Here is a 19,248-nt window from a genome sequence, read left to right as displayed (position 1 = left end):
ACAGCTAAGTAAAAAGCACTAACTAAAAGTGTCTGTAATAGATATAGTATAAGAACACAAGGAGACACAACACTTGTTCTGGATTCCCCCACCAGAGGAAATAATTTCTCTGAATCTACCTTATTGAATACCTTTATAATTTTAAAGATCTCGATTAGATCAACCCTCAACCTTCTAATGGCAATCAAATATAAAAAGTTATACAATCTGGCCTCATAATTTAACCCTTTAAGCCCTGGTATTAATCTGGTGAATCTGTGCTGTACCCCCTCCAAGGCCAATATATCATTTCTGAGGTTTGGTGTCCAAAATTGAACCCAGCACTCCAGATGGGGTCTGACCAAGGCTCTGTACAACTGAATTGAACTCTACAACTCTGTGCACTTCCTCACTTTTGTATTCCAGCCCTCTTGAAATAAAGGCTAACATTCCATTAGCCTTTTTGATTACTATAGACTTACAATGGTAGGTTAAACACGGTGTGCTTGCCCCTTTCAATAAATATCCTCCGCCCACAATAGAGGAAATGAAAGATTATTACAAGACAGAAACTTAACGTAAAAATAGGCGCTTTATTGATTCCTGGGAACCATGTTTTAAACAAGTCGTTCACAATTATTTGCAGCACCCGCGCGGGGAATTCTGGCTGCAGTGGGGTTAGTTGGTAACTTATTTATCTGCAAAGTTAGGATCTTAAATGGTTGCATTTTCTGTATAAATATACACCCTTTCTATTCTTTTTCAGCCGTGGCCGGTTGTTCGCTGGTTTCTGTAGAAAGGTCAAATTCTCTGGTCGGCTGGTGCGGGTAGAAGCTGCGCGCGCACGCTGGCTGGCTGGCCCGGGCTGTGCATCTATCAGGTCTGTATCTGGCTTCTAAAGCTTCGTCAATATATTTTTTTAAAATTGCAGAACGTAAATAATACTTAGATTGCATTTATCTTTTCTCCCTCCCCCCGGATTTGTTGCACCCACGCAGACGTGGTTGAGTCGTAGTAAGGTTTCCATAATTGTAAATTAAATCCGTACATTGAATCAGGGGTTTAAAACAGGAAGACGGACTGATTACCATTTCCCTTCCTGCCTTGGTGTAAATAAATCTAGGGCTGTGTCGGCATGGATTGTGGAAATGCGCGTTGTGATTGACGATTATAGCAATTGTGTGAGATCAGATGGGTTATTCTGTTTTAAAAAGAAAAACATTCTAGATTAACATGAGCAGTCTCCCAGTTGGTTTGAAGCACAAGGTTGGTATGTAGGTAGATAAATGTATACTTTGTTGAGATGCGAAACAGTAGTTAAAGCACAGGGATCAAATGAAAAATTGCAAATACCAGAAATGTGAAATTAAAACAAATGGTCAGTAGGTCTCTCGACATTTGGAAGATAAAAGATAGTTTCACATTTTGGGTGGGATATTTTTGAGGAAGTGGGGAAGGGGATGTGCCAGTGTAGTACTAAGCCATGCAGACCAAAAGGTCCTGCTTTCAGTTACTGATCTGTACTGAATTATCTGATCTCTGGAACCTTGTAATTGGCCTCAGCACCCCTGAGCTAGAGAGGGAAAATCAGCAATGGTTTTCACTTCTGATCATTATTCAGTGACCCTTGCTGAAAAGTAAAGTAAAGGACTGCACGTGGGACCATTAATGGGATAGGTTGTGATGTATTCCACAGTCAGATAGGTTGCCGACACACCTTGTAAATATTGGGAAGATGGAAGCCATTGTCTTCAGTCCCTGCCACAAACTCCATTCCCTAGCCACCGACTCCAACCCTTTCCCTAGCCACTGTCTGAGGCTGAACCAGACTGCTCGCAACCATAGTGTCCTATTTGATTCTGAGCTGAGATTCCGACCCCCATATTCACTCCATCGCCATTATGTTCACCTCCGAAACATCGCCTGTCTCTGTCATTTGAGACCCACATCCATGCCTTTGTTATCACTGGACCCGACTATTCCAATGCTCTCATGGCCGGCCTCCCATCTTGCATCCTCTGTAAACTTGAGCTCATCCAAAACTCTGCTGCCTGTATCCTAACTCATACCAAGTCCTGTTCATCTGCTTCGATTTTAAAATTCTCATGCTTGCTTTCAAATCCCTTCATGGCCTCGCTCCTCTCTATCTCTGTAACTTCCTCCAGCCCTACAATCCTCAGATCTCTGCACTCCTCCAATTCTGGTCTCTTGCGCATCCCTGATTTTCATCGCTCCACCATTGGTGACCATGCCGTCAGCTGCCTAGGACTTAAGCTCTGGAATCCCCTCCCTAAACCTCTCCATCTCTCCACCTCTCTTTCCTCCTTTAAAATGCTACTTAAAACCTACTGTTTTGGCCAAGGTTTTAGTCACCTGTCCTAATATGTCCTTATGTGGCTCGGCGTCAAATTTTGTTCATGCATTTAGTGATGCGACTTGGGGCGTTTTACTATGTTAAAGGTGCCATATAAGTGCAAGTCTTTTTTTTATTGTTTTTAAATGTTGTTGTCTATGGTCACAGAAAATGCTGAAAATAATAGCAGATTTGATGCATATGTTGATGATAAAGTTGGAACAATTAAGCCTTGGACTTTGAAATCTAGAATATTAAGGCTGTCGGCAAGGTTTAAGCTGTCCTGGCTAGGTCCTTCCACTACATTGAAGGCAGATATCCTTCATATAACTGGTGAAGAAATTTTAAGTCTTGGGAAGGCAGCTGCTGGAGGCTGGGTATGACAACAAGCTTTGTGGTTTTAGCAGCACCACTCGTATGTTCATGCTTGATGCTACCTAACAGAAAGGCAAGCCGCTATTGTTGAAGCTGTCAACCATTCAGTGGCGAATAGTGTGTGTCCAGAGGCTGCGTTACAGCCATGCAACTCGTGCCATTGACCTGAGTTGTAATCAAGGGGACACTCAGTAGCCTGCAGCGGGCTCCGACCTTCTTGCCTGTCTCACTCGCCCTCCTGCCCTCATGGCTGAGATGGAAGAAGGAGAAGATGAAATTCAGTTCTTAAAAACTGTAAGTAAAATGTAATGGCTCCAAACTGAACCTTGTACAAGGCCCTTGCAAGGCAAACACCACTCCTGTGTGTGTCTATGCTGTAATCAGGGGAATGGTGGCAGTGCCCTCACATTTTATAGTGAGTTGGCTGCTCGTCATGCCTCTTGTGAAGTACTCCTAGCAAGAGCTCTGCACATTACACAACTGACAAGTGCATGTTAATGTCCAATTAGTGATTCCTTGAGGGGAGGGGAGGGAGTAGGCAGGGTATCTCCAAGGTTGAGGTGGCTCGAAGATATCTTGCTTGGCAATAGATGTTTGGAACCAAACTTCCCTTCTGCGATAGGCTTGGCCGTACAATCATTGAGCAAGGCAGGTTGCAGTACTCCGGGGCACAGTTGACTGTCAGCCAGCTAGCCTAGCTCACTATTGGAATTTTCGTGCAATTGCATGGGAACCTGAGTGGAGGATTTGCAGCTCTCTTATAATAAGAGTTGTAATCAAGGGGACACGCAGTAGCCTGCAGCGGGCTCCGACCTTAGTAATCTGTCACTGGGGCTGAGCTGCTTCCCACTTGCAACAACAAGAACTTGTATTTATATAGCGCCTTTAACGTAGTAAAATGTCCCAAGGTGCTTCACAGGAGTGTTATAAGACAAAAAATTTGACACGGAGCCGCATGAGAAATTGGAGCAGATGACCAAAAGCTTGGTCAAAGAGGTAGGTTTTAAGGAGTGTCTTAAAGGAAGAAAGAGAGGTAGCGAGGTGGACCCATTTAGGCAGAGAATTCCAGAGCTTAGGGCCTAGGCAACAGAAGGCACGGCCACCAATGGTTGAGCGATTATAATCAGGAATGCTCAAGAGGGCAGAATTAGAGGAGTGCAGATATCTCTGGAGTTGTGGGGCTGGAGGAGATTACAGAGATAGGGAGGGGCAAGGCCATGGAGGGACTTGAAAACAAGGATGAGAAATTTGGAAAAGAGATGTTGCGTAACCTGGAGCCAATTTAGGTCAGCGAGCACAGGGGTGATGGGTGAACGTGACTTGATGTGAGTTAGGACATGGGCAGCCGATTTTTGGATGACCTCAAGTTTACGTAGGGTAGAATGTGGGAGGCCAGCCAGGAGTGCATTGGAATAGCCAAGTCTAGAGGTAACAAAGGCATGGATGAGGGTTTCAGCAGCAGATGGGCTGAGGCAGGGCGAAGCCGGGCGATGTTACGTTGGTGGAAATAGGCAATCTTGGTTATGCCACGGATATGTGGTCGGAAGCTCATTTCAGGGTCAAATATAACACCAAGGTTGCAAACAGTGTGGTTCAGCCTCACAGATGTTGGGGAGAGGGATGGAGTCAGTGGGTAGGGAACGGAGTTTGTGGTGCGGACTGAAAACAATGGCTTTGATCTGTCCAATCTTTAATTAGAGAAAATTTCTGCTCATCCAGAACTGGATGTTGGACAAGCAGTCTGATAATTTAGAGACCGTGGAAGGGTCACGAGAAGTGGTGTTGGGGTAAAGCTGGATGTCGTCAGAGTACATGTGGAAACTAACGCTATGTTTTCGGATGATGTCGCCAACGGGCAGCAAGTAGATGAGAAATCGGAGGGGGGGCCAAGGATAGAACCTTGGGGGTGGGTGGGGGGGGGAACATCAGAGGTAATTATGCGGGAGCAGGAAGAGAAGCCATTGCAGGTGATTCTCTGGCTACGATCAGATATATAAGAATGGAACCAGGCGAGTGCAGCCCCACCTAGCTGGATGATGGTGGAGAGGCGTTGGAGGAGGATGAAGTGGTCAACTGTGTCAAAGGCTGCAGACAAGTCGACAAGGACAAGCAGGGCTAGTTTACCTTTGTCACAGTCACAAAGGATGTCATTTGTGACTTTGAGAGCTGTTTCGGTAATGTGGCACTGGCGGAAACCTGATTGGAGGGATTCAAACATGGAGTTGCGGGAAAGATGGGCACGGGTTTGGTAGGCGACAACACGTTCAAGGACTTTGGAGAGGAAAGGGAGGCTGGAGATGAGGCAATAGTTTGCAAGGATGGAGGGGTCAAGGGTTTTTTTGAGGAGCGGGGTGATGATGGCAGATTTGAGGGAGAGGGGGATAGCACCTGAGGAGAGAGAACCGTTAACAATGTCAGCTAACATGGGAGCCAGAAAAGGAAGTTGGGTGGTCAGCAGTTTGGTGGGAATAGGGTTGAGGGAGCAGGAAGTAGGTCTCCTGGACAAGATGAGCATGGCGAGATCAGGAGAGGAGATTGGAGAGAAACTGGAGAAAGATGCAAGTTCAGGGCTAGGGCAGGGGGAACTTTATAGGAAGTCTGGCCCGGTGGGCGAGAGGAAGGAAGGGAAGTGGCAGAAGCAGCTGAACGGATGGTCTCCATGTTGGATGCAAAGAAGTTCATGAGTTCCTCACACTTGTTGGAGGTGAGGGTGGAGGAGACAAGGGAGAAGGGTTTAAGAAGACAGTTAGCAGTGGAGAATAGAAGCCGGGGTTTATATTTGCATTCCAGAACGATTCTGGAAATGTGAGCAGTTTTGGCAGACAAGAGTAGGACCCGACAATGCTTTGTGGGCCAGCCAGATCTGGCGGTGAATGGCTAAACCAGTTGTCTGCCATATTGTTTAAGTCTGTGTCCCTTGAACTTAAGGGAGCGAAGATAAGGGCTGTACCAGGGGGAACAGCCAGGGTGAGAGAGAGAGTAATTGTTTTAATAGGGACTAGGGCATCAAAGGTGGTGGTGAGGGTGTGGTTGAGCTGATTGGTAGCTGCACAAATGTCATAGTGAATGGAGGGCCAAAGGCTGGACAGTTGGGATTTCGTAAGTGCAGTTGTAAGAGTTGGGGGAGAGTTTTTTCCAGGGGTGGACACAGAAGGAAGTAGGGTTGGGGGCGGGGTGGGGGGCGGAAGGGGATGTGGGTGGAGAGCGATACGAGGAAGTGGTCAGATATGGCCTTCTCTGCGATTGACACGATGGGCGTAGCGAGGCCACGAGAGATGGCAAGGTCGAGGTGGTGGCATGAATATGGGTTGGGGAATTTATATATCGAAGATAGGAGCAGCAGTAGGCCATTTGGCCCCTCGAGCCTGCTCCGCCGTTCAGTGCGATCATGGCTGATCATCCAAATTCAGTACCCTGTCCCTGCTTTCTCCCTATATCCCTTGATCCCTTTAGCCTTAAGAAATATATCTAACTCCTTCTTGAATATATTTAATGAATTGGCCTCAACTGTCTTCTGTGGTAGAGAATTCCACAGGTTCACCACTCTCTCTGGGTGAAGAAATTCCTCCTCATCTCAGTCCTAAATGGCTTACCCCTTATCCTTAGACTGTGGCCCCTGGTTCTGGACTCCCCCGCCATCGGGAACAGCCTTCCTGCATCTAGTCTGTCTAGTCCTGTTAGAATTTTATAAATTTCAATGAGATCCCCTCTCATTCTTCTAAATTCTAGCGAATATAAGCCTAATCGACCCAATCTCTCTTCATACGTCATTCCTGCCATCCCAGGTATCAGTTTGGTGAATCTTCGCTGCACTCCCTCCTTGGCAAGAACATCCTTCCTCGGATAAGGCGACCAAAACTGCACACAATACTCAAGATGTGGTCTCACCAAGGCCCTGTACAACTGCAGCAAGACATCCTTGCTCCTGTACTCTAATCCTCGAGGGAGAGATTAAGGGAGGATAGGAGGAGAGTGAACTCGGAGGAGAGAGAACATGATGAATTGCGATGGAGGTTGAAATCACAGAGGATGAGAAGTCGCTCGGTGCAGAGGCTGAGGGAGGAAAGCAGTGAAGATATCTCGGTAATAACATTTTTATGGTACTTGTGTGGGCGGTAGAGAATGAGAATTTTAAATGAGAGGTGAGCGGGGTGGAATAAGGTGAGATGCTCAAAGGAGGAGAAAGTGCCAGAGGAGTAGAGGGAGAGACCAAGGTGCGATTTGTTGATGAGAGCCACACTGCCACCATGGCATTCTGGGCGGGGCAAGTGGTGGAAGGTATAGCCAGGTGCGGAGGCTTAATTTAAGGGTAAGGTGTCATCACCCCTCTGCCAAGTTTCAGTCAGCGGCCATGATGTCGATGCAATCATCCACGATAAGCTCATGGATGGTAAGGGCCTGGAGGGAGCTGCGGAGAGGGTCAGTGATGGTTGACCCACTGCAGCGTCCACAGGGTCAGCGCTGGGAGGGGTGAGTTGGACGGGGAGGAGATTGGCAAGATTAGCCCCAACGGCCGCACTAGGCGGTAAGGTCGGCGAGAGAGTAGAATGGGACAGTTGGGGGTGCTGCTAGTGAGGAGGCAGCGACGAGTGCCACGGTGGACCTTTCAGAGGATGCCAAGAGAGGCACAGAGGGAAGCTGTGGGCTTATCTAAGAGGCAGTCGAGCCTGGGACGGCGGCAGGAGAGTAGGAAGGTCGAAGAGTAATGAAGGATTGAGGTAGGGATTTGGGAGGTCAGAGTATTGGAGAGATGAAAGGAAGCATGACGACAGGAGAGAGCGGTCAGGGAAGGATAGATAAAGAGAAAAGGAAAAGGGGGGGAGAAAAAAGTGGAAATAGAAGTAAACGGCTTGGGTCCAGAGCGGCAGCCAGAGTGCGCATGCAAATGGACACCGTGAAAAGCTCCGGTTCCATAGGCCTGATTATGTAGTAACTAGTGGGATACATATTTCCTAGTAGTAGCGGGGAATAGGTTGGAGACAATAGTAGGGAGACCAGCATTAACGTCAGAGGTCCCATGGAGGGATAAAGTTGATGCAGGTAGGATGGTGTTGGCAGAAAAGTGCGAAGTGATACATTTGGGTAGGAAGAACGAGGAGAGGCAATATTAACTAAAGTGTACAATCATAAAGGGGGTGCATGAACGGAGAGACCTAGGGCTATATGTGCACAAATCGTTGAAGGTGGCAGGGCAGGTTGAGAAAGCATTTTAAAAAAGCATACGGGATACTTCATACTTCATAAATAAAGGCATAGAGTACAGAAGCAAGGAAGTTATGATGAACCTTTATAAAACACTGGTTCAGCCTCAACTGGAGTATTGTGTCCAATTCTGGGCACTGCACTTTAGGAAGGATGTGAAGGCCTTTGAGAGTGATTCCAGGAATGAGGGACTTCAGTTACGTGGATAGACTAGAGAGGCTGGGGTTGTTCTCCTTAGAGCAGAGAAGGTTGAGAGGAGATTTGATAGAGGTATTCAAAATCATGAGGGGTCTGGATAGAGAGAAATTGTTCCCATTGGTGGACGGGTCGAGAACCAGAGGACACAGATTTAAGGCGATTGGTAAAAGAACCAAAGGCGACGTGAGGAAAATCTTTTTTGTAGTGAGTGTTTATGACCTGGAATGCACTGCCTGAAAGGGTGGTAGAGGCGGATTCAATTGTGGCTTTCAAAGGGAATTGGATAAGTACCTGAAGGGAAAGAATTTGTAGATCTACAGAGAAAGGGCGGGGGATTGGGACTAGCTGAGGTGCTCTTGCAGAGAGCTGGAACGGGCTCGATGGGCTGAATGGCCGCCTTCTGTGCTGTAACCATTCTATGATTCTAGGAAGTCCTGCTCCTAAACCTGCTTCTTAATCTGCTGAACGACTTTTACAAAACTATTTCCTTTCCTATATTGGTGGCTCCCACGTGGACCGCAATGACTGGTTGCTCTCTCACTCCTTGTATAAACCTTTCCAGGAGTTTTTTGAGGATGTAACTGATCGAATAGACAAGGGAGAACCAGTGGATGTGGTGTATTTGGACTTTCAGAAGGCCTTTGATAAAGTCCCACATAAGAGGTTAGTGTGCAAAATTAAAGCACATGGGATTGGGAGTAATATACTGACATGGCTTGAAAATTGGTTAACAGACAGGAAACAGGGAGTAGGAATAAATGGGTCTTTTTTGGGGTGGCAGGCGGTGACTAGTGGGGTACCGCAGGGATCAGTGCTTGGGGCCCCAGCTATTCACAATATATATCAATGATTTGGATGAGGGAACCAAATGTAATATTTCCAAGTTTGCTGACGACACAAAACTAGGTGGGATTGTGAGTTGTGAGGACGATGCAAAGAGGCTTCAAGGTGATTTAGACAAGTTGAGTGAGTGGGCAAATACATGGCAGATGCAGTATAATGTGGATAAATGTGAAGTTATCCACTTCGGTAGGAAAAACAGAAAGGCAGAGTATTATTTAAATGGTGATAGATTGGGAAATGTTGATGTACACAGGGACTTGGGTGTCCTTGTACACCAGTCACTGAAAGCAAACATGCAGGTGCAGCAAGCAGTTAACCAACCATGGCTAGCAAAAGAAATTAAAGCTAGTATTAAGTCAAAGGAAGAAGCTTATAAAGTTGCCAGAAAAAGCGGTCAGCCTGAGGATTGGGATCTTTTTAGAAATCAGCAAAGGGGGGCCAAGAAATTGATAAAGAAAGGGAAAATGAAATATGAGCACAAACTAGCGCAAAATATAAAAATGGATTGTAAAAGCTTCTATAGGTATGTGAAAAGGAAAAGACTGGCGAAGGTAAATGTAGGTCCTTTACAGTCAGAGACGGGAGAATTTATAATGGGGAATGAGGAAATGGCAGAGAAATTAAATAAATACTTTGTTTCTGTCTTCTTGGAGTAAGACACAAAAAACCTCCCAGAAATAAGAGAAAACCAAGGGTGTGGCGAGAATGAGGAACTTAAAGAAATTATTATTAGTAAAAAAACAGGACTAGCAAAATTAATGGGACTAAAAGTTGATAAATCCCAAGGACCGGTTGACCTACATCCTAGGGTTTTGAAAGAGGTGGCCATTGGGATAGTGGATGCACTGGTTGTCATCTTCCAAAATTCTATAGATTCTGGAACCCTGTTCCCGCAGATTGGAGGATAGCAAATGTAACCCCGCTATTTAAGAAAGGAGGGAGAGAGAAAATGGGGAACTACAGACCTGTTAGCCTCACATCAGTAGTTGGGGAAAATGCTGGAATCTATTATAAAGGATGCAATAACTGGGCACTTAGAAACTAATACAGGTAGACTATCCTTTATCTGAACTTCCGAAAACCTCTAAAAACCGAAAGTTTTTTCGTTCAGCGTAAGTCGTGCGCACGACATGACCAGAGTGGCGCACGACTTACGCTGAGCAGGGCAGAGGGTCACAGAGTTCCCTCCTGGGTAGGAGATTGCAGGCCGAACCGGGCAGTGTGAAGGAGGTACCGGGAGAGTGAACCCAACAATACAGTGGCCCGTCCGATGGCTGCAGCGGCCTGTCCGATATTCTTTTCTCCCCCCCCCCGCCGACCCCAACCCCCCCGCCGACCCCGACCCCCTGCCGACCCCCACCCCCGACAAATTTCCCAGTCTTCTAAAATACCTTCTGAAATCCGAAATTTTCCGAAAACCGAAACACGGCCGGTCCCGAGGTTTTCGGATAAAGGATAGTCTACCTGTAGTAAGATTGGGCAGAGTCAACATGGATTTATGAAAGGGAAGTCCTGTTTGACAAACCTATTGGAGTTCTTTGAGGATGTAACTAGTGGAGTAGACAAAGGGGAACTGGTAGATGTGGTGTATTTGGATTTTCAGAAGGCCTTCGCTAAGGTCCCACACAAGAGGTTGGTGAACAAAATTAGGGCACATGGAATTGGGGGTAATATACAAGCATGGATTGAGAATTGGTTAACAGACAGAAAACAAAGAGTAGGGATAAACGGGTCTTTTTCAGGATGGCAGGCTGTGACTAGTGAGGTACCGCAAGGATCGGTGCTTGGGCCCCAGCTATTCACAATCTATATCAATGATTTGGATGAGGGAACTAAATGTAACATTTCCAAATTTGCTGATGATACAAAGCTAGGTGGCAGTGTCAGTTGTGAAGAGGCTTCAAGGGGATCTCGACAGGCTCAGTGAGTGGGTGAGAACATGGCAGATAGAATATAATGTGGATAAATGTGAAGTTATCCACTTTGGTAGAAAAAACAGAAAGGCAGAGTATTTCCTAAATGGTGAAAGATTGGGGCATGCAGATGCTCCAAGGGACCTGGGTGTCCTTGTACATGAGTCACTGAAAGTGAATGTGCAGGTGCAGCAAGCCATTAGGAAGGCAAATGGTATGCTGGCCTTCATTAAAAGAGGATTCGAGTACAGGAGTAAAGAAGTCTTACTCCAATTATATAGGGCCTTGGTGAGACCACACCTGGAGTACTGTATACAATTTTGGCCTCCTTACCTAAGGAAGGATATACTTGCCATAGAGGGAGTGCAATGAAGGTTTACGAGATTGATTCCTGGGATGGTGGGACTGTCGTATGAGAAGAGATTGAGTAAACTAGGCCTGTATTCTCTTGAATTCAGAAGAATGAGAGGGGATCTCATTGAAGCATACAAAATTATTACAGGGCTCCCAAAAGCTGGGAGAATGTTTCCCTTGGCTGGGGAGTCTAGAACCAGGGGCCACAGCCTTAGGATAAAGGGTAGGCCATTTAGGACTGAGATGAGAAGAAATTTCTTCACACAGGGTGGTGAATCTTTGGAATTCTCTACCCCAGAGAGCTGTGGAGGCTCAGTCATTGGGTACATTCAAAACAGAAGTCGATAGATTTCTGACTAGTAAGGGCATCAAGGGATATGGCGATAGGGCTAGTGAATGGAGTTGAGGCAGAAGATCAGCCATGGTCATATTGAATGACGGAGCAGGCTCGAAGGGCCGAATGGCCTATTCCTGCTCCTATTTTTCTATGTTCTAATGTCTCTTACCCTCACACCAGGGAGCAACTAAGCATTGCTAGATTTATTTACAGGATAGAAGCAGTAAGACACAGTATGAAAGTAATATTGGAATATTTAAAAACAAGGCTAAAATCAGCCCATAAGTGGTTGAAATACACATTTTAGAATGTATATTTTACATGGCCGTATAGACTTTTGGGTGAAATATGTTTTGTCAGTTGGTAGACTTTCCAGATACAGGAAACTTTGTGCTATCCGGAGGTGAGCTATCCGGCAATCTGGAGCCGTTTTTTATTCTTTTTGTTTGTTTTTTTTGCTTTGTTTGAACAGTCAAGCTGTGCAAGGTCTGTAGCTATAGCAACAGCTTCAGCTACAGAGCTTTAGGGCCACACCCGAGTGTTTAGAAGCTGTTGCTAAGCAACAGTGTTTGTTGTCAAATACGGAGATAAGAATCTCTGTATCTCTCAACATTAACTCTGGAGAGTACGGCAGTTTTGAGGCAACGGCAGCAGCTCGGTCCCGTGGGTGCCGGATAGCACAAAGTTTCCTGTACAACATTGTACCTGCACAATTGTGAAATGCAATTCATCCACGGAGTTTGAATCTTTAGCCAGAGCTAAAGCCTATGGGAGCATTCTTCTCTAAACCTCTGAAATCAGAGCTGCCAGTTTTCCTTGATTAATGACCGAGGTGGGGGATATTGCATAGCATGCTAATGAGTAGGTAGTCATACACCATTCTGTCTCTCATACTATTAATGCTTTGACTATGTACAGTTTAATCAGCACAAAGTCTCTGTATCCTGATTAATTTCAAGTGCAATTAACTTAACCTGGTCTATAAGCTTCATTTAGTATTTGATAAGGAAAGATTGCTTTGATTTTTAACTCTAGCTATTTTAGTACTGTATGAGATAAAATACAAAAATCTCTGTTTTGACAATAGATATGATTGTTTCAAAATGCACCCAATTATAGATGCATGCAATTGTATTTTCGCCTCTGATTCAGAAGGATGCAGGTTCAAGCTCCACTCCAGGACTTGAGCACCTAAATTAGGCTGACACTTCAGTGCAGTACTGAGGGAGTGCTGCACTACTGGAGGCACTGTCTTTCAGATGAGATATTAAACCAGGGCCCCGTCTGCCCTCAAATGGATGTAAAAGATCCAACGACACTGTTCGAAGAAGAGCAGGGGAGTTCTCCCAGTGCCCTGGCCAATATTTATCCCTTAACCAACATGACTAAAATAGATACAAAAGCAAAATACTGTGGATGCTGGAAATCTAAAATAAAAACAGAAAATGTTGGAAATACTCAGCAGGTCAGGCAGCATCTGTGGAGAGAGCAACAGTTAACGTTTCAGGTCGATGACCTTTCGTCAGAACTGGAAAAAGTTAGAGATGTAACAGGTTTTAAGCAAGTACAGAGGCAGGGCAAGGGGGAGGGGAGAAAAGAACAAAAGGGAAGGTCCATAATTTGGTGGAAGGCAGGAAAGATTAAATGACAAAAAGGATGATGGTAAAAGGCAAAGGAGGATGGTAATGGGACAAGTAAAGAAGCAAAAGAAGGGTCTAGAGGAGGTGTAAATGGGAGTAGCAGAATGATTACCTACAGCTGTTGTCTGGAAAAAAAAAAATGGGGGCTGTGGTTATGATCTGAAATTGTTGAACTCGATGTTGAGTCCAGAAGGCTGTAAAGTGCCTAAATCGAAAGATGAGGTGTTGTTCCTCGAGCTTGCGTGTAGCTTCATTGGAACAGTGTAGTAGGCCGAGGTCAGAGTGGGAGTGGGACGGAAGAATTAAAGTGACAGGCGATCGGAAGCTCAGGGTCATGCTTGTGGACTGAACGGAGGTGTTCCACAAAGCGATCACCCAATCTGCGTTTGGTCTACCTGAATACAGTATACTAAATTGAAAGAAGTACAAGTAAATCAATCGCTGTTTTACCTGCAAGGGATGTTTGGGGCCCTAAATGGTGGGAAGGGAGGAGGTAAAAGGGTAGGTGTTGCATCTCCTGTGCTTGCATGAGAAGGTGCCGTGGGAAGGGGCGCGGGTGTTGGAGGTGCTGGAGGAGTGGACTAGGCTGCCATGGAGGGACGAAACAAGCAGAGGCCACCTGAAAAGTAGAGCGGTAGCGATCAAGTGGGAGGCCAAGTAGGGATAATGTGGCAAGCGGACAAGGAAAGCAACATGGGGAGCCCAAGACCTGCTGCTTGAAGTTGAGGTAAAAGCAAGGTTGGGAAGCGGCAAAGCAAAATTATGGCTGTCATTACTGTGAGGGGGGAAAATCCAGCAGATGCCTGCTCTCATAGATCACGTGTCCACACGGACCTGCCATTTTGCTAGCGGAGTAACACGGTATCAAGTGTCTGCTTGGCACAGTTGGTCGCACTCTTATCTCGGAGTCAGAAGTTGTACTTCTCTAGGACTTGAGCACATAAACTAGTGACAATTTTCTGGAGTATTGCACTATTGGAGATGCGTTTCTCGGATCAGATGTTAAACCAAGGCTCACCCCATCCGCCTGTTCAGGTAGGCTTTAATGATCCACTGACCTTATTCGATGAATTGCAGAGAGATCTCCTTGTTTTAGGGTGTGTACGTTTTTATAGTGGATAAAATGAGTACCATGTCTAATCAAAGACTATTAAGAATGATAGGTTTTAAAGCAGCAAGATAACAACAGTTGTTTGAGAGCGGGAATATAATTCCAAAGACATTATGGGGCTAGAATTTGCCATCCCCAATTGTGATCGGAGTCTGACTGTTGGTTATATTGCTGGAGACACTGGGGGAAAATTGGGTGGCGCCCCTTTTTGGGGTGCTAACGTCGCCAGCGCCCCGAAATAATTAGCACCCCTCCGCCGGAAATTCAGTTATAGCGCCCCAAGCAGGAGGTGGAACGCTGCTGGAAGATCGCGGCGCTACGTGCAACAGCGCCACGCGTGTCAGCACATAGCGCTGCGTCATTGCAGGCCTCCTCCCCTGATTAAAGGGGAGGGGCCTAGCGCTCCGCGCACTGGGGCCTTGCTAGACCACCAGGAACGGGGTGCCGTGGAAACAGCCCGGCACTCCAGGGGCAGGTGTTGGCAGTCGGACCAAACAAAATGGCCACCTGGCACCTGTCCCTTTTCCTAACGCCGCTGCCGCTGCAAAATCGGCCCCTGACCCTATCGGACATATCATCCGGCGATAGGTCTGGGGGCACAAGCGAAGTTTGCTGCTGGGGCGCTGCGCACGGCAATGACTTCATTACCGGTGGCAACGCGGGGCACTACTGGCCGACGCCGGCGCTAACCTCCCGCTGAATTTCGGGGGAGGCATCAGGGGCGCCGGTGCTGGGGGATTTGCCTAGTTAGCGCCCCCTGGGGGCACTAACGAGAGGCGCAAATCAACCCAATTTTTCCCCGACTCTCTGGTGAAGGATTTCATCTGGTTTGTGAAAACATAATCAGGAAATATTCTGGCATTGCCCACTTTCTGCAAGTGCTTTTGATTGCTGGTAATTTTAGAATGTGATTAGTGGCAACCATGGACAGAGAAAAATAAAAACAAAGTGCCAGAGACAAAAGCAAAATGCTGAAAACACACATCAGGTCAGCTAGCATCTGTGGAGAAAGAACCTTTCAGGCTAAAAGGTCATCGACCTGCAACGTTAACTCTGTTTCTCTTTCCACAGATGCTGCCTGACCTGCTGTGTGTTTTCAGCATTTTGTAGTATTTAGCTTTTGCTTTATTTGCTGGAGATTAATAGTTTTTAAGCAAGTACAGAGCCAGGGATAAGGAACAAAAGCGATAGGCTAGAGGGCAGGAGTGATTAAGTGACAAAAGTGATGCTGGTGCAAGGCAAAATGAGGTGATAATGAGACAAGTATAGAAACAAAAGATGGGTCCATAGGAGATGTAATTGGTTACAGCAGAATAGCCGAGGAGGAGGGTTGGACAAGATTTCTGATTGGTCCCCTTTAAGGACAAGACACACTCGACAGTTTTTCTGGAATGTGTAATTTGATCCTGCCTGCTGTAGAGGAGTCTGCAATGTGTAATTTGATCCAGCCTTGTCACGCAGCTTACAGAAAGTGGAAGTGTAGTTAGCTTTGTGAAGATCCTCTGTTATCTAGTAATCTGTAATTGTAATTATAGTTGTCCTTGGCTGGTAAAATAAGACTTTATACTCTAATTAGTGGGTTAGTTACTTCTTTGGCGTTTTATGTGTTTTTTTTCTTTCTGTACATGATAATTCTGTAATTCAAAATGAATGGACTGCGTATATGGGAGGCACATGCGTATGTGGGTGTTGCGTCTTTGGGTGGGGTCCATGTGTGAGGTGTGTATGTGTATTCAACCTTCTAACACACCAGCGAGTTCACACTGGAGAGCGGCCATTCACCTGCTCAGTATGTGGAAAGGGATTCACTAATTCATCCGATTGGAAGACCGTGATCCACATCTAACATACTGTGTGCATGTGCAGAAGGACGTAGAAGACCCTGTGCAAATAATCACAGTGTAGAAAGATGGATCAAGGGATCTGAGTCATGAAATACACCATTCATGGTGAGAGTGCTTATAAGAGGGCCACAACAAATCATAAAAATACAGACCAAAATATTGCAAAAGCTTCTGTGTATACAGTAAAGGCGGTTATAGAATCTGTATTTACATAGGAATACATACATAGGATATACAGCACAGAAACAGGCCATTTGGCCCAACCTGTCCATGCCGAAGTTTATGCTCCACTCGAGCCTCCTCCCGTCTTTCCTCACCTAACCCTATCAGCATAACTCTCTATTCCTTTCTCCCTCGCATGCTTATCTAGCCTCCCTTTAGATGCATCTATAGTAGTCGCTTCAACCACTCCCTGTGGTAGCGAGCTCCACATTCTCAACACTCTGGGTAAAGAAGTTTCTACTGAATTCCCTATTTGATTTCTTGGTGACTATCTTATATTGATTGCCTCTAGTTTTGTTCTTCCCCACAAGTGGAAACACTCTCTCTGTATCTACTCTATGAAAACCTTTCATAATTTTAAAGACCTCTATTAGGCCACCCCTCAGCCTTCTCTTTTGAAGAGAAAAGCGATCCAGACTTTTCATCCTTTCCTGATGGGTATAACATCTCATTTCTAGTACAATCCCTGCAAATCTTTTTTGCACCCTCTCCAGTGTCTCTGTATCCTTTTTATAATATGGCGACCAGAATTGTACGCAGTATTCCGTGTGGTCTAACCAAGTTTTGATACAAGTTTAGCATAACCTCTCTACTTTTCAATTCAATCCCTCTAGAAATAAACCCTAGTGCTTGTTTTTTTTTTTATGGCCTCGTTAACCTGCGTCGCTACTTTTAGTGATTGACTACTACTTTCCTCCCCCCACCCCTCCAATTTGGTGTCATCCGCTGTTGTGTCTCAAGGGGTTTTATAACCTTACCTATATAACAATTAAGAAGGACTCCGGGGTGGAGAGTTTAGTTTACGGCCATTTTATTTACAATGTGCTTCTTCACTCAATGCACTATATTTCCCATGGTGCATTGCAAATCACCACTACGGTATCCCATGTGGGACAATTCTAATACACATTCAAAATACACAACATGTTTCCTCCCCCTTAAAATAGAATGTCCACAAAACAGAATAACCGAAAATGACTATAACTTTGGAAGAGAGGGTAGACCGCCTCTACATTCCGCTAACCCTGGGGATTATTCTGCCCCATGCACACAGGTTAGCACTAACTGTAACTAAGGCGCTCTGGAGGCTGCCTTTCTCTTTGGGGGTAATGCCTAGTCTCAGGAGCAGGCTCTGGCTGGCTCTCCCGTGACTCTGCAGGCGTGGCTTCCTCCCTCGATGGCACAAGAGTGGATGGTGCCACCGTCTCAGGGTCGGACGACCAGCCCCTGCTGGAGCCCCCAGCAGGTCCTTGATCCTCTGTTTCTTGGGTTACCTGTGACGACTGTCTTGGCAGTAACTGGTCTACATGCCGTCTCCATGTTCGGTCGTCTCCGGTGCGGACTCGGTATGAAACGGGGCCCGTCTTTTGAATGACCGTAGCCGGGACCCACTGCTCCGGGGTGGTGTAGTTACGCGCGAGGACTTTGCCCCCCACCACAAAGTGTCGTTCTTTGGACCTCTGAGCTCGTCTGCTGACTTGATCCTGCTGATTGGCGTGCACCACTGCTTCTGTGGACGTTGGCCTCAGCAGGTCAAGGCCTGTCCGTAGCTGCCTTCCCATGAGTAGGTAAGCAGGAGATGCTCCAGTCGTAGCATGAGGCGTGTTTTGGTATTTCAGCAAGAAAGCATTCAGGCGCTGCTTTAGAGGAGCATCACTTCTTGCCGCTTTCAACGCGCGTCTCAACGTTCTGACAAATCTCTCCACCAATCCATTCGTGGATGGATGATAAGGCGCGGAGAACGTGTGCTGGATTCCATTGCTCTTGAGGAACTCCTCCATCTCCTGGGATGTGAACTGTGTTCCATTGTCGGTTACGATCTGCTCCGGCAGACCAAATTGCCCGAGCATCTCTCTGAGTCTCGATGGTTTTCTCCGTAGTGGTAGTGGACATTACTGCAACCTCCGGCCATTTGGAATGGGAGTCCACCGCGACCAGGAACATCGCTCCTTCCACTGGTCCCGCGAAGTCCAGATGGATCCGTTGCCACGGTGTCGCCGGCCATTCCCATGGATGTAGTGGCGCTGCTCTTGGCGTATCCCTGGTTGTCTCGCATGATGGGCATGATTTTGCTTCAACTTCAATTTCATGATCCAGACCGGGCCACCAGAAGTAGCTTCGTGCCAGCTCCTTCATCTGGACAATGCCACAATGTCCTGAGTGCAGCTCGTTGAGGACATGTTTCCGCAGCTTTGGTGGTATGATCACTTGCATGCCCCAAAGGAGGCATCCTGACATGACAGACAACTCCTTCCCTCTTGACAGGTAAGGTAGGAGCTCAGGTGGTGCGTCTGACACCCGTGATCCGTCTCCTCGCATCACCCGATCCAGCACCTTGGATAGCGTAGGGTCCACTCTGGTCTCTTTCTTGACCTGCCGGGCCGTGACAGGGGCATTGCTCACCATGTCAAAGTAAAAAATCTTCTGCTCACAGCCTTCAGAGGGCACAGGCAGCGGAAGTCTTGACAATCCGTCCGCATTGCCATGTGCTGCTGACCTCCGGTATTTGATGTTGTAATTGTGAGCGCTTAACATCAGCGCTGCATCCTGCACGCTGCCAGGGAGGGTATTCCTGTGTGTGGACCAAAGATCGATGTCAGAGGACGATGATCTGTCGGCAAGGTGAATTTCCTTCCGAACAAGTAGTGATGGAACTTTTTGATTCCAAAGATGATGCCCAAAGACTCTTTTTCGATCTGCGGGTATTTCACCTCCGCCTTGCTCAGGGACCTTGACGCGAATGCAATCGGCTTCTCTTCGCCTGAGGGAAAGATGTGGGACATGACTGCGCCGACGCCATAAGGCGACGCGTCACAGGCCAGCTGAATCTGCAACGACGGGTCAAAGTGCGTCAACACTCTGGGGTCAGTCAAAGCT

The 19,248-nt window shown here is 46.6% G+C and overlaps 1 protein-coding gene across 2 annotated transcripts in view; it reads left to right on the top strand.

Annotated features, from left to right (window-relative positions):
* Nucleotides 1–574: 574 nt before the first annotated feature.
* Nucleotides 575–19,248, top strand: part of LOC147114745 (putative C-mannosyltransferase DPY19L4) — a 119,007-nt gene continuing 100,333 nt past the window's right edge. Inside the window, exon 1 of one of the 2 annotated variants that reach the window (XM_085992638.1) lies at nt 575–859. The gene's annotated coding sequence lies outside the window, so the exon portion shown is untranslated. Of the gene's footprint in view, nt 860–6,500; nt 6,791–19,248 lie in introns of those variants that run through there. The other variant, XM_085992636.1, reaches the window with a different exon arrangement.

This window comes from Somniosus microcephalus, chromosome 7 (genome assembly GCF_052327205.1).
Source record: "Somniosus microcephalus isolate GS21.2 chromosome 7, FLI_Smic_1.0, whole genome shotgun sequence".
Taxonomy (NCBI): Eukaryota; Metazoa; Chordata; class Chondrichthyes; order Squaliformes; family Somniosidae; genus Somniosus; species Somniosus microcephalus.
This window is presented reverse-complemented; position numbering and strand designations above follow the sequence as displayed.